The 11,837-nt window shown below is 44.9% G+C and overlaps 1 protein-coding gene across 2 annotated transcripts in view; it reads right to left on the bottom strand.

Annotated features, from left to right (window-relative positions):
• LOC112252542 overlaps positions 1 to 11,837 on the bottom strand; it is a 159,620-nt gene that overhangs the window by 14,463 nt on the left and 133,320 nt on the right. The window lies entirely within an intron of this gene.

Here is an 11,837-nt window from a genome sequence, read left to right as displayed (position 1 = left end):
CATTGCCAATAAGTGAATCATGTAAAAGCCCAAAAGAACAGCCACACAATGCTAGACTGTTTGGCCGGTTGAGGAGGGACGCAGGTTTAGCTCATGGAGCAATATCAGGGGATTAGTCAGTAGGCCTTTAGACAGTGAGGAGGGCAGGGGACGTTTGTTTCCTTTCCCTCAGGCATCCCAGACACTGCTTATATCCTGGTTTACTTTGGCCCTCCACTCCTTCGTTTGAGGTTAGACCAGAAGCAGCTCAAAGTTAGCGGCAGAATGTCATTTCTGGGCCTGTTAGCCAAGAAGCCCCCCACATCTCCTCATCCTCCCCCTCATCTTCCCCCCTACCTAAACCAACATTTCAGTGAGAGAGTAAGTAAAATGCTGCGTTTGTGTACTGTGAAGGGGTGCCCCACCCCGTCCTAGGGGAAGTCTGTGACTCCTGCTCCCCAGCGGAGTACCATAGACAGCTGGCAAAAGTCACACACCTACCCATGGTGACTGACCACGTGCGATTTCTGTACTTAGGGATCATTTGGGGACAGGGAGAGAAAATAATCACACACCAACGAAAAAGGCAATGAATGTGGGTATTTACCCTTTCAAATACTGTAGTTCACTGGTCTTCGTGATGAACATTCCAACTGTAATTTTGCCTGGCAATAAAACATTTTGGGCCATTAACAGATTCTTTCTTTCACTAAATAAGTAAGTAAGAGCAGCTGTAATATCCAGTAGGTAACATTACTAGTTGCACATGATTGGTTAAAGGGAGGCTAAAGAAAGTTTAATAAGATCATGTAAACTGTAAAATCCACTCAAAAACTATCTTTTGGTATTTCTTTCATTATTCCACTGTTGATACAGTCCCAATTTTTCGGGCATGTTAGCAGTCAAGTTTTCAAGACATTGGACTATTAAGAAGCAAAGTGTCACCAACCACATCATCATATGATGCGTTTTGCAAAAGCTTGACCTCGCCTTCAGACATAATGTTGTTATGGAGCTGCCCGGGGTCACATTAACACCTACACATGCTTTAGTTCTTTTCCTCTGTGTGTGTGTGTGTGTCTACACGTGTGTGTATATGTGTGCATGTGCTTGAGGGTGTTTGTGTGTGTGTGTGTGTGTGTGTGTGTGTAAGACAATTCAGTAATTTCACTGAATTGATATAGGACTTGATTTAATTACCCTATCTCTCTGTCTCGCATACACATACGCACAGTCACAAAAACAAACACATACGCACACACAGTACAGTGCAACCTATAATTAGGGATGCCTGGCTTTCCCTGCCCTCTAACCAGCCGGCCTATTGACCTACATGGACCTGTGACACGGATGGCTCTGTCCCTGTATTTTTAACTGCACAGCCCTGCCCTGTAATTACAAAGCTCTGACAATGGCTGGGGATGGGCGTGGTGGCCGTACACAGAAAGAGAGAGTAGGAGCAGGGACAGGGAAAGACCACTTTCACTAGCAGTATGGCTCCTCCAGTGAAGGCTGTACCTCTAGTGAGAGAAATTCCTATGTTTTATCTCATTACAACAGCACCTAAGTTCTTTACAACTTTCCTTTTTATTCATTTTAATGCACTTTGAGTGGTTTCACAATTTTGTTTGTGTTTGGTCTATTTGATGCCTGTATATAGCATATAAATAATCTGCTATCCAAATCCAAAGATGAAAACAAAAGGTATTTGTTTAGATAGCCTGTTCGCATGGGACAGGACAGACTTTAAACAGTCAGAATATATCTCCTCTCCTTTTGTTTAACGCACAAATACAAAAGCTTCTGATGTCGGCCCACCACCTCAAGCTCAACCTCGACAAGACGGAGCTGCTCCTAGAACTCTCCATCACGGTCGACTACTCCACGGCGTCCCCCTCCCAGAGTGCAAAGAACTTTGGCATGACCCTGGACAACACCCTGCCGCAAACATCAAAACAGTGAGTCACTCCTGAAGGTTAATGCTCCACAACATCTGTAGAGTACGACTTTTCCTCACACATGATTCGGTGCAGGTCCTAATCCAGGCACTCGTCATATCCTGTCTGGACTACTGCAACTCTCTCTTGGCTGAGCTCCCCACTTGTGCCATCAAACCCCTGCAATTTATCCAGAACACTGCAGCCCGCCTGGTGTTCAACCTTCCCAATCTCCAATGTCACCCCGCTCTTTGGTACACTCGAAGCAAGTCGAAGCTCACATCCACTACAAGACCATGGCTCTTGCCTATGGAGCAACAGGGGCAACTGCCCCTCCCTACATTCAGGCTATGATCAAACCCCACATCCCAACCTGAGCCCTCCATTCTGCTACCCCTGGTGTCTTGGCCGTCCCACCCGTACGGGAGGGCAGCTCCCGATCAGCGCAGTCAAAGCTCTTCTCTGTCCTGGCACCCCAATGGTGGAACCAGCTTCCAATGATGCTAGGACAGCAGAGTCTCTGTCCATCTTCCAAAAGCATCTGACAATGAGACACCTACTGTAGTCAGTAGAACAACTGATGCATTCAACTGAAATGTGTCTTCCCCATTTAACCCAACCCCTCTGAATCAGAGAGGTGCTGGGGGCCGCCTTAATCGATGTCTGCCTCGCTCAAGGGAAGAATGCAAGTTTTCTCCACCGTGCCAGCTTGGGGTTTCGAACCAGCAACGTTTAGGTTACTTGCCCAACACAAACTGCCACCTACCTCTTCAATTTAATTTTTTTAAAGCCGTCTCAGTCTTATCCCTCCCCTCCAAAAAACGACCTTGCACTTGTCTTTTCCTACTAGCACTGGCTTTGCTGATCATTTATTTGAGAAAAAATGTACTTGCTACGACTTTGACATGTGATTGTCTGACCTAGCTATTTTAAGATGAATGCACTCTGGATAAGCGTGTCTGCTAAATTATGACAATCTAAATGTAAATGGATCCCACAGAAATGTGCTAAGCTGAAACGGACAACAGGGTATGAGGAGACTAACCTGATGCCTGATTATACAATATTGCTCCAAAGTGCCACAAAATGTCTTCTGAATTCTTCTGTGCAATTCCACTGAATTTGTTGGGTAATGCATATCCCTTTCCCTGTGCCAATACATACAGTATGCAGCAGTTACAAATAGACTCAAATATGACATGTTCAGTATGGGAATATAGAAAAATAGAGTAACACAATTGGCTTGCGTGTGAATTGGGAACAGCCTAAAGCCTATATGTATGTAACATGTATAAATGAGTCTTTACTTCTGCCAGGAGACCAACATTCCTTCCCTTCAGATCCTATCAGATCATCTCAAAAAGGCCATCTCTCATACCAGTAGTGCTGATATGCCTGACAGTGATGCCTCCATGAGCTCTGCAGTCACCAAAAATGTTTTATTTTCACACTGGATAGGTGCAATGAAATGTTTTTTTTTTTACAGGGTCACCCCTTGAAGCAAATTAGGGTTCAAGTGCCTTGCACAAGGGCACATCGATAAGAAAACCAAATAAGATCATGTTGAAATATAGTTGTGATGAAATGCAGTTATGTCTCAGTACTTTTGAAAAGCATGAGGGATAATGTCTAGTTGGCTTATGCCCTTGGTGGCATCACTAGGAGAAACTGTGTGGTGTGTTGACAGCTTTACAGTGGGAGCAGGACTGTAAGTCCCATAGGTGACTGTTATTCAGCCTGGGGTCATGACCCTGTCTCTGCTACAGAGAGGAGGAAAGACACCAGGTGAGAGAGATGTGAATCTAGAGGGTACAGACCCACAACCAGGACCAGAGGTGACTGTTATTCAGCCTGGGGTCATGACCCTGTCTCTGCTACAGAGAGGAGGAAAGACACCAGGTGAGAGAGATGTGAATCTAGAGGGTACAGACCCACAACCAGGACCAGAGGTGACTCTTATTCAGCCTGGGGTCATGACCCTGTCTCTGCTACAGAGAGGAGGAAAGACACCAGGTGAGAGAGATGTGAATCTAGAAGGTACAGACACACAAACAGGACCAGAGGTGCGTACCAGCGTTGCATTGTCATTCAAAAGAGGAGATTCATTTCCATTTATTTTCAGTTCTTCATGGAAATATAATTTCCCTTCCTGTATTGACTGTACTGGAATGGATATGACCCCCAACCCTGCTCTAAATATCTGTATGACAAATACAAACGCCCCTCTATGCAGCCAGGCCCTGAGTGTTACTGTTAGGTCACTGTTATGTGTGTTTCCCTATCGTCCAGCCTGGTCCAGCCTCCAACCAACCTCTGAGTGGTATTTAGCAGGTTGGGAGGGAAGGCTGGGGGTCTGTGGTCCTGGCTGGGCTGGGGCCTGGCTGTGAAAAGTCACATCCCCTCTTCAGCTCGACAGGGCTCTGAAAGCCGGAGTGTCTACTGTGTCTGCCATGTTCTCCGCCAGCGGTCGGCCAGATGGGTGCAAATCGACCCAATTGAAAACTCCCCCCAACTGGCCTCACAGTGCTTGATCTGCCCCCTGAGGGTCTGGGCGGTCAACAGCCAAGCCCATACAGTATGTCCTCGTCTGGTGTTTGCCCCTGGGTTTGCACAGTGGGGGTAAGAGGGTGCGGACAACACGGGACTCCGACAACAAAGAGAGCAGTGGCAGGGATCGCAGGGGCCTCACAGAAGTAGCACCCACGTCCAAGCTGTCAGTTCACAAAGAGGACGGACTCATTTATATCTTTACAACTACCTGGTTGACTTCCAGGGCAGGGCCTGACCAGCACACCAGCCATACTCCATCCACAGTCAGTCAGTCTCCTTTCAGGCTCAGAATGACTTCACACACCAGGTTTACACATATCAATCTGCCAATGTGATGGGCATCTTTGATACGCTTTTCTTTTTTTTGATCCGATATAAGTATAAAGTTGTCTTGAATCGGGAATAAAGGCCGTGTGGCTATGACAGAATTGTTAGCCGGGCAAATATCAAATCCCGTGTGACTGGTCCCATAAAAATGCATTTCAGTGGGTTTTACAAGTCAATTAAGGCAGTGTGTGCGTGTGTTCTGCAGGCCTGGTGTCAAATCATTAAGCCTCACCACCATCAGCATCATCAGCAGCAGTAGCTCCCCATATGGAAGCACAGTTTCATAACACCACCCAGACACTGTAGTGCTGAGTGTGGGAGTTCAGATGAGGTTTGGTGTGTGCGTTCAAAACCCATTGTTAGCATATTTTTTTATGCCTGACTATCTGTGTATGTGTGTCATTCAGGCATAACTATAGTGTACTTCTGTTTGGGTGTGTGTGTGTGTGTGCGTGTGTGCATGTGCGTGTGCGTGTGTGTTTGTGTGTGTGTGTGTGTGTGTGTGTGTGTGTGTGTGTGTGTGTGTGTGTGTGTGTGTGTGTGTGTGTGTGTGTGTGTGTGTGTGTGTGTGTGTGTGTGTGTGTGTGTGTGTGTGTGTGTGTGTGAGAGAGAGATAGACAGAGAAATCTACAGAGACAGTAAGATAGTGACAGTATTTACGTGAGCAAGGGTATTTCATGTGGGTATGACTCAAGACTAGGTAGACAGTGATCCTCTGTAGCTCAGTAGCTAGAGCATGGAGCTCACAAAACCAGTGGGTTTGATTCCTGGGACCACCCATACTTAAAAATGTATGCAGGAATGACTGTTAGAAGCTTTGGATAAAAGCATCTGCTAAATGGTATATATTATTACAGCCTATATTGTTTTCCTCTCACAGCAGAGTGGGGGAAAAGTTATAACTCCAGCTGAGTGCAAACAACATTTCCTGAGTCTTTCCCTTGTCGTTCTGGTGCAGGATGTATGTGGTGTAGGTTGAAGTGAAAATACGCTGCTAGCACTTTACTCCATCCATCACATCAATGGCTTCAGCCCATAATTGCTTTAGCATTTTCTATTTTCCAAGAGCCCTCAACCCCATGAGCTCTGTGCGCCGAACGCGGTGCACCGAGCGATTCTTTCCCAGTAAAACCTGTCTATGAGCATTCAGATAAGAGTTCATAATGCTGAGTAATGTATTGAGATGTACAGTAAAACCTGTCTATGAGCATTCAGATAAGAGTTCATAATGCTGAGTAATGTATTGAGATGTACAGTAAAACCTGTCTATGAGCATTCAGATAAGAGTTCATAATGCTGAGTAATGTATTGAGATGTACAGTAAAACCTGTCTATGAGCATTCAGATAAGAGTTCATAATGCTGAGTAATGTATAGAAATGTACAGTAAAATTGGGCTCTTGCACAGACATAGGCTCTATTCATAAAATTGTATCACCACAGTAAATTTGACACCTTTTTAAATGCATCATACTAGAGGCGATAGATTAATTTAAACACTATTCAATTTCAGATTCATTCTATAATGACAATTCTATTTGGTCCAACTAAGGAGATGATTGTGGACTTCAGGAAACAGCAGAGGGAACACCCCCCCATCCACATCGATGGAACAGTAGTGGAGAGGGTAGCAAGTTTTAAGTTCCTCGGCATACACATCACAGACAAACTGAATTGGTCCACTCACACAGACAGCATTGTGAGGAAGGCGCAGCAGCGCCTCTTCAACCTCAGGAGGCTGAAGAAAAATTCGGCCTGTCACCAAAAGCACTCACAAACTTCTACAGATGCACAATCGAGAGCATCCTGGCGGGCTGTATCACCGCCTGGTATGGCAACTGCACCGCCCTCAACCGTAAGGCTCTCCAGAGGGTAGTGAGGTCTGCACAACGCATCACCGGGGGCAAACTACCTGCCCTCCAGGACACCTACATCACCCGATGCTACAGGAAGGCCATAAAGATCATCAAGGACATCAACCACCCGAGCCACTGCCTGTTCACCCCGCTGTCATCCAGAAGGCGAGGTCAGTACAGGTGCATCAAAGCTGGGACCGAGAGACTGAAAAACAGCTTCTATCTCAAGGCCATCAGACTGTTAAACAGCCACCACTAACATTGAGTGGCTACTGCCAACACACTGTCAATGACACTGACTCTACTCCAGCCACTTTAATCATGGGAATTGATGGGAAATGATGTAAATATATCACTAAATCAAATCAAATCAAATCAAATAGCCACTTTAAACAACTAGCCACTTTAAACAATGCTACCTTATATAATGTTACTTACCCTACATTATTCATCTCATATGCATACGTTGATACTGTACTCTATATCATCGACTGCATCCTTATGTAATACATGTATCACTAGCCACTTTAACTATGCCACTTGGTTTACATACTTATCTCATATGTATATACTGTACTCGATATCATCTACTGTATCTTGCCTATGCTGCTCTGTACCATCACTCATTCATATATCCTTATGTACATATTCTTTATCCCCTTACACTGTGTATAAGACAGTAGTTTTTTTGGAATTGTTAGTTAGATTACTTGTTCGTTATTACTGCATTGTCGGAACTAGAAGCACAAGCATTTCGCTACACTCGCATTAACATCTGCTAACCATGTGTATGTGACAAATAAAATTTGATTTGATTTGATTTGATCTGTGATTACTATCGTCTGCCACAAGCTATGGGAAGAGACTACCGGAGATAAATGCTATTCTCCTAGCGACGTCTATAGGACTTTATGCCTTTGGTGAGGCATTACCTCCAAAGACTGAGTGGTATACCAGGCCATTATGCAAGTCACACACACACACACACACACACACACACACACACACACACACACACACACACACACACACACACACACACACACACACACACACACACACACACACACACACACACACGCAAACAGTAGACTTACGCATACAATACTATAGCCAGTGACCTCCAGAGACAGTGAGTAGTGCCGGAGCCAAGGGAAGGTCAGCCGCCAGAAGAGCAGTCCACTTCTACACACAAAGGCTCCCTTTATGACAATGTAAATCAATAAGCAGAATTAGGTAGCATTTCCCCAAAATGTCCCTTTTTCCAGACGCTGCCTGTAGTGAAATATCGCCTCACAGTAGCCTCCAAGACCTGAGTCAGAGGAGCGTGGAGAGAAAAAGAGAGGAGAGAAGAAGAAACGAGGAGCGAAGGAAAGGGACAAGAAGGAAGACAAAGAAAAGAGAAGAAAGAGTAAAGAGGATGAAAGGAGGGGATGAATGGGGAGAGGAGATGATATGAGACAAGAAGAGAAGAATGAGAAGGAGAGTGAATCTACAAGAAGTAACAAAGTCGCAAAAGAGGTAGAGAAGGAGTTAGTGTGTGTGTGTGTGTGTGTGTGTGTGTGTGTGTGTGTGTGTGTGTGTGTGTGTGTGTGTGTGTGTGTGTGTGTGTGTGTGTGTGTGTGTGTGTGTGTGTGTGTGTGTGTGTATGTGTGTCTGGGCGCTAGCTGGGCGCTATGAGCTGAGGGATGCGGAGCGAGGGATCAGGTAGCAGCAGAGAAGGCAGGCTGACTGCTCTCCTCACACCTCTCCCAGTGGCAGTGTGACGAGCCCAGCCAGGCTCAGGCTCGGGGAACGGAATGCTCAGCAGCTAACGAGAACAGCTGGCCCAAGGCCACTAACTGACTAGGCGCTGGGCCAAACCCTCGGTCAGGGGGCCTGCCTACTCTCCTATATTTTTGGAAACATCCATTATCCAAGCAATTTGCCTTAAAGGTCTCCTTCATGCTTGTGCTGCTTTGAAGGCAGTACTGGGGAAGAAGGCATATATATATATATATATATATATATATATATATATATATATATATATATATATATATATATATATATGTCAGAATTTTGAGGATTGTGTGGACCGAATGGTGGGGAAAAGAGAAATGTCAGTATAGTTGGGATTGTGAGGACAACCCAGGCAACACTGATTAGACAAGGCGAGAAAAGGCTCTAATACTGACACATATTAATTATACACCCACCACTGTAGCTGGCTAGCTTTGACATGTTTGTTTTGTTAGTGAGTGGTTTGGATGTTAGACGTGTCAACACGGCTGTTGCTTATTCATTAAAGTTTTCAAATGTTTCAATACAGTGTTTAATTTGTCGCTCTGCCTCGTTATGGGTGACATTTCTGTACGTTTTCAGGATGCCATAGAAACCAAGGCAAGGCTGATTGAAACGAAACAGGGAGCAACTTTGGAGGCTTGTTTTCTCTAGTCTCTCCCCCATCCCACCAGTCCCTTCACCAAAACCCCAAACGTGGTTAGCTGCAAAGTGGGGGAGATGGTAAGAAGGGTGTGCGTGTATGTCTGTGAGTGTGTTGTTTTTTTCAAACCACTGGATTTTTAAAACTTTGTCTGTTTCTATGTTGCTAAACACAAAATTCCACAAACATTATGGAATCTTTGTTTCAGTGAGTTTAAATCCCCCCCCTCGTTTTGACAAGATTTCCCTAATTTCTTCAAGGCAGTGGAATATCTGTCATGTGTGGCGGTTGGTAGGAGAGAGAAACAGATGGGAAAAGCGTGCGATATAAACCTTGGATGACTGCAGACACAAGATATTACGGGCAGGGTAGACAACGGTTCCTGACTCCGGTCCATAGCCGTGACAAACTAACACTTAATGAACAAAGTCCTCTTTCAGAGATCCCTTCCAAATGAATGGTCACCCTCCAACATTCCTCATTTCAGAGTATCAATACTTGCTAGTCCATACTTCTAGCTAGGTCAGAGGATTTGGTTGCCGCTCAAATGGAGCAACGTTTAATTAGCTGTAAAATAAGCTTTGCTGAGCAGACAGAAAGAGAGAGAGCGAGAGAACAAGAGAGAGAAGTGCATTTATTAACGATAGTCATCTGTAACCCTAGCCATAAAGACCTCAGTCCATCAACTATGTCTATGCGTGTGTGTATGTGTGTGTTTGTGTGTTTAAGTCAATGTCTACAATCGTCTACGGCTAAATATAACTGAATAAACTGATGGTTTATATTGAAGCTCAGACTGACTTCAAGTAGAAGATATTTGGAAGGTAAGAACACACTCCATCAACATTTTCCTAACCTGGCCGTACACCTGACCACACATCACAAGAGACCGTTATATATCGCTTGACCCTTCTTTAATAAAGCAATGGTTAAGTGGACTTCTCAAAGTTCACTCCAATTTAGTTGCCCTCAATTGATTGGAACAATATTGAGTCTAAGTCTAGGTCTATATATGGACACACCACCTACACACGTAAACAGGAGAACTGTATCCTGACTCCTCAGTGTTTGTTAGGAAATCAGAAAATAGCATTTACACTGAAAGGTATTTACACTGAAAACTTCTAATGGGAGCCGTGCGATTTTTATTTTTTATTTAACCAGGTAGGCTAGTTGAGAACAAGTTCTCATTTGCAACTGCAACCTGGCCAAGATAAAGCGTAGCAATTCGACACATACAACAACACAGAGTTACACATGGAATAAACAAAACATACAGTCAATAATACAGTAGAACAAAATAAAACAAAAAGTCTATATACAGTGACTGCAAATGAGGTAAGTTAAGGAAATAAATAGGCCATGGTGGCGAAGTAATTACAATATAGAAATTAAAAACTGGAATGGTAGATCGGCAGAAGGTGAATGTGCAGGTAGAGATACTGGGGTGCAAAGGAGCAAAATAAATAAATAAATACCAGTATGGGGTTGAGGTAGGTAGATAGATGGGCTGTTTACAGATGGGCTATGTACAGGTGCAGTGATCTGTAAGCTGCTCTGACAGCTGGTGCTTAAAGCTAGTGAGGGAGATGCGAGTCTCCAGCTTCAGAGATTTTTGCAATTCGTTCCAGTCATGGGCAGCAGAGAACTGGAAGGAAAGACGACCAAAGGAGGAATTGCCTTTGGGGGTGACCAGTGAGATATACCTGCTGGAGCGCGTGCTACGAGTGGGTGCTGCTATGGTGAAAAGTGAGCTGAGATAAGGCGGTGCTTCACCTAGCAGAGACTTGTAGATAACCTGTAGCCAGTGGGTTTGGCGACGAGTATGAAGCGAGGGCCAACCAACGAGAGTGTACAGGTAGCAATGGTGGGTAGTGTATGGGGCTTTGGTGACAAAACGGATGGCACTGTGATAGACTGCATCCAGTTTGTTGAGTAGAGTGTTGGAGGCTATTTTGTAGATGACATCACCGAAGTCGAGGATCGGTAGGATGGTCAGTTTTACGAGGGTATGTTTGGCAGCATGAGTGAATGATGCTTGTTGCGATATAGGAAGCCGATTCTAGATTTAATTTTGGATTGGAGATGCTTAATGTGAGTCTGGAAGGAGAGTTTACAGTCTTTCCAGAAACCTAGGTATTTGTAGTTGTCCACGTATTCTAAATCAGAGCCGTCCAGAGTAGTGATGCTGGACGGGCAAGCAGGTGCGGACAGTGATCGATTGAATAGCATGCATTTAGTTTTACTTGCGTTTAAGAGCAGTTGGAGGCCACGGAAGGAGAGTTGTATGGCATTGAAGCTCGTCTGGCGGTTAGTTAACACAATGTCCAAGGAGGGGCCAGAAGTATACAGAATGGTGTCGTCTGCGTAGAGGTGGATCAGAGAATCACCAGCTGCAAGAGCAACATCATTGATGTACACAGAACAGAGAGTCGGCCCGAGAATTGAACCCTGTGGCACACCCATAGAGACTGTCAGAGGTCCAGACAACAGGCCCTCCGATTTGACACACTGAACTCTGTCAGAGAAGTAGTTGGTAAACCAGGCGAGGCAATCATTTGAGAAACCAAGGCTGTCGAGTCTGCCAATGAGGATGTTGTGATTGACAGAGTCGAAAGCCTTGGCCAGGTCAATGAATACGGCTGCACAGTAATGTCTCTTATCGATGGCGGTTATGATTTTAGAACCTTGAGCGTGGCTGAGGTGCACCCATGACCAGCTCTGAAACCAGATTGCATAGCGGAGAAGGTATGGTGGGATTCGA

The sequence above is a fragment of the Oncorhynchus tshawytscha genome, linkage group LG06, assembly GCF_018296145.1.
Source record: "Oncorhynchus tshawytscha isolate Ot180627B linkage group LG06, Otsh_v2.0, whole genome shotgun sequence".
In the NCBI taxonomy this organism is placed as follows: domain Eukaryota; kingdom Metazoa; phylum Chordata; class Actinopteri; order Salmoniformes; family Salmonidae; genus Oncorhynchus; species Oncorhynchus tshawytscha.
The sequence above is the reverse complement of the archived record's forward strand: the minus strand, read 5'-3'. Positions and strand labels throughout refer to the sequence as shown.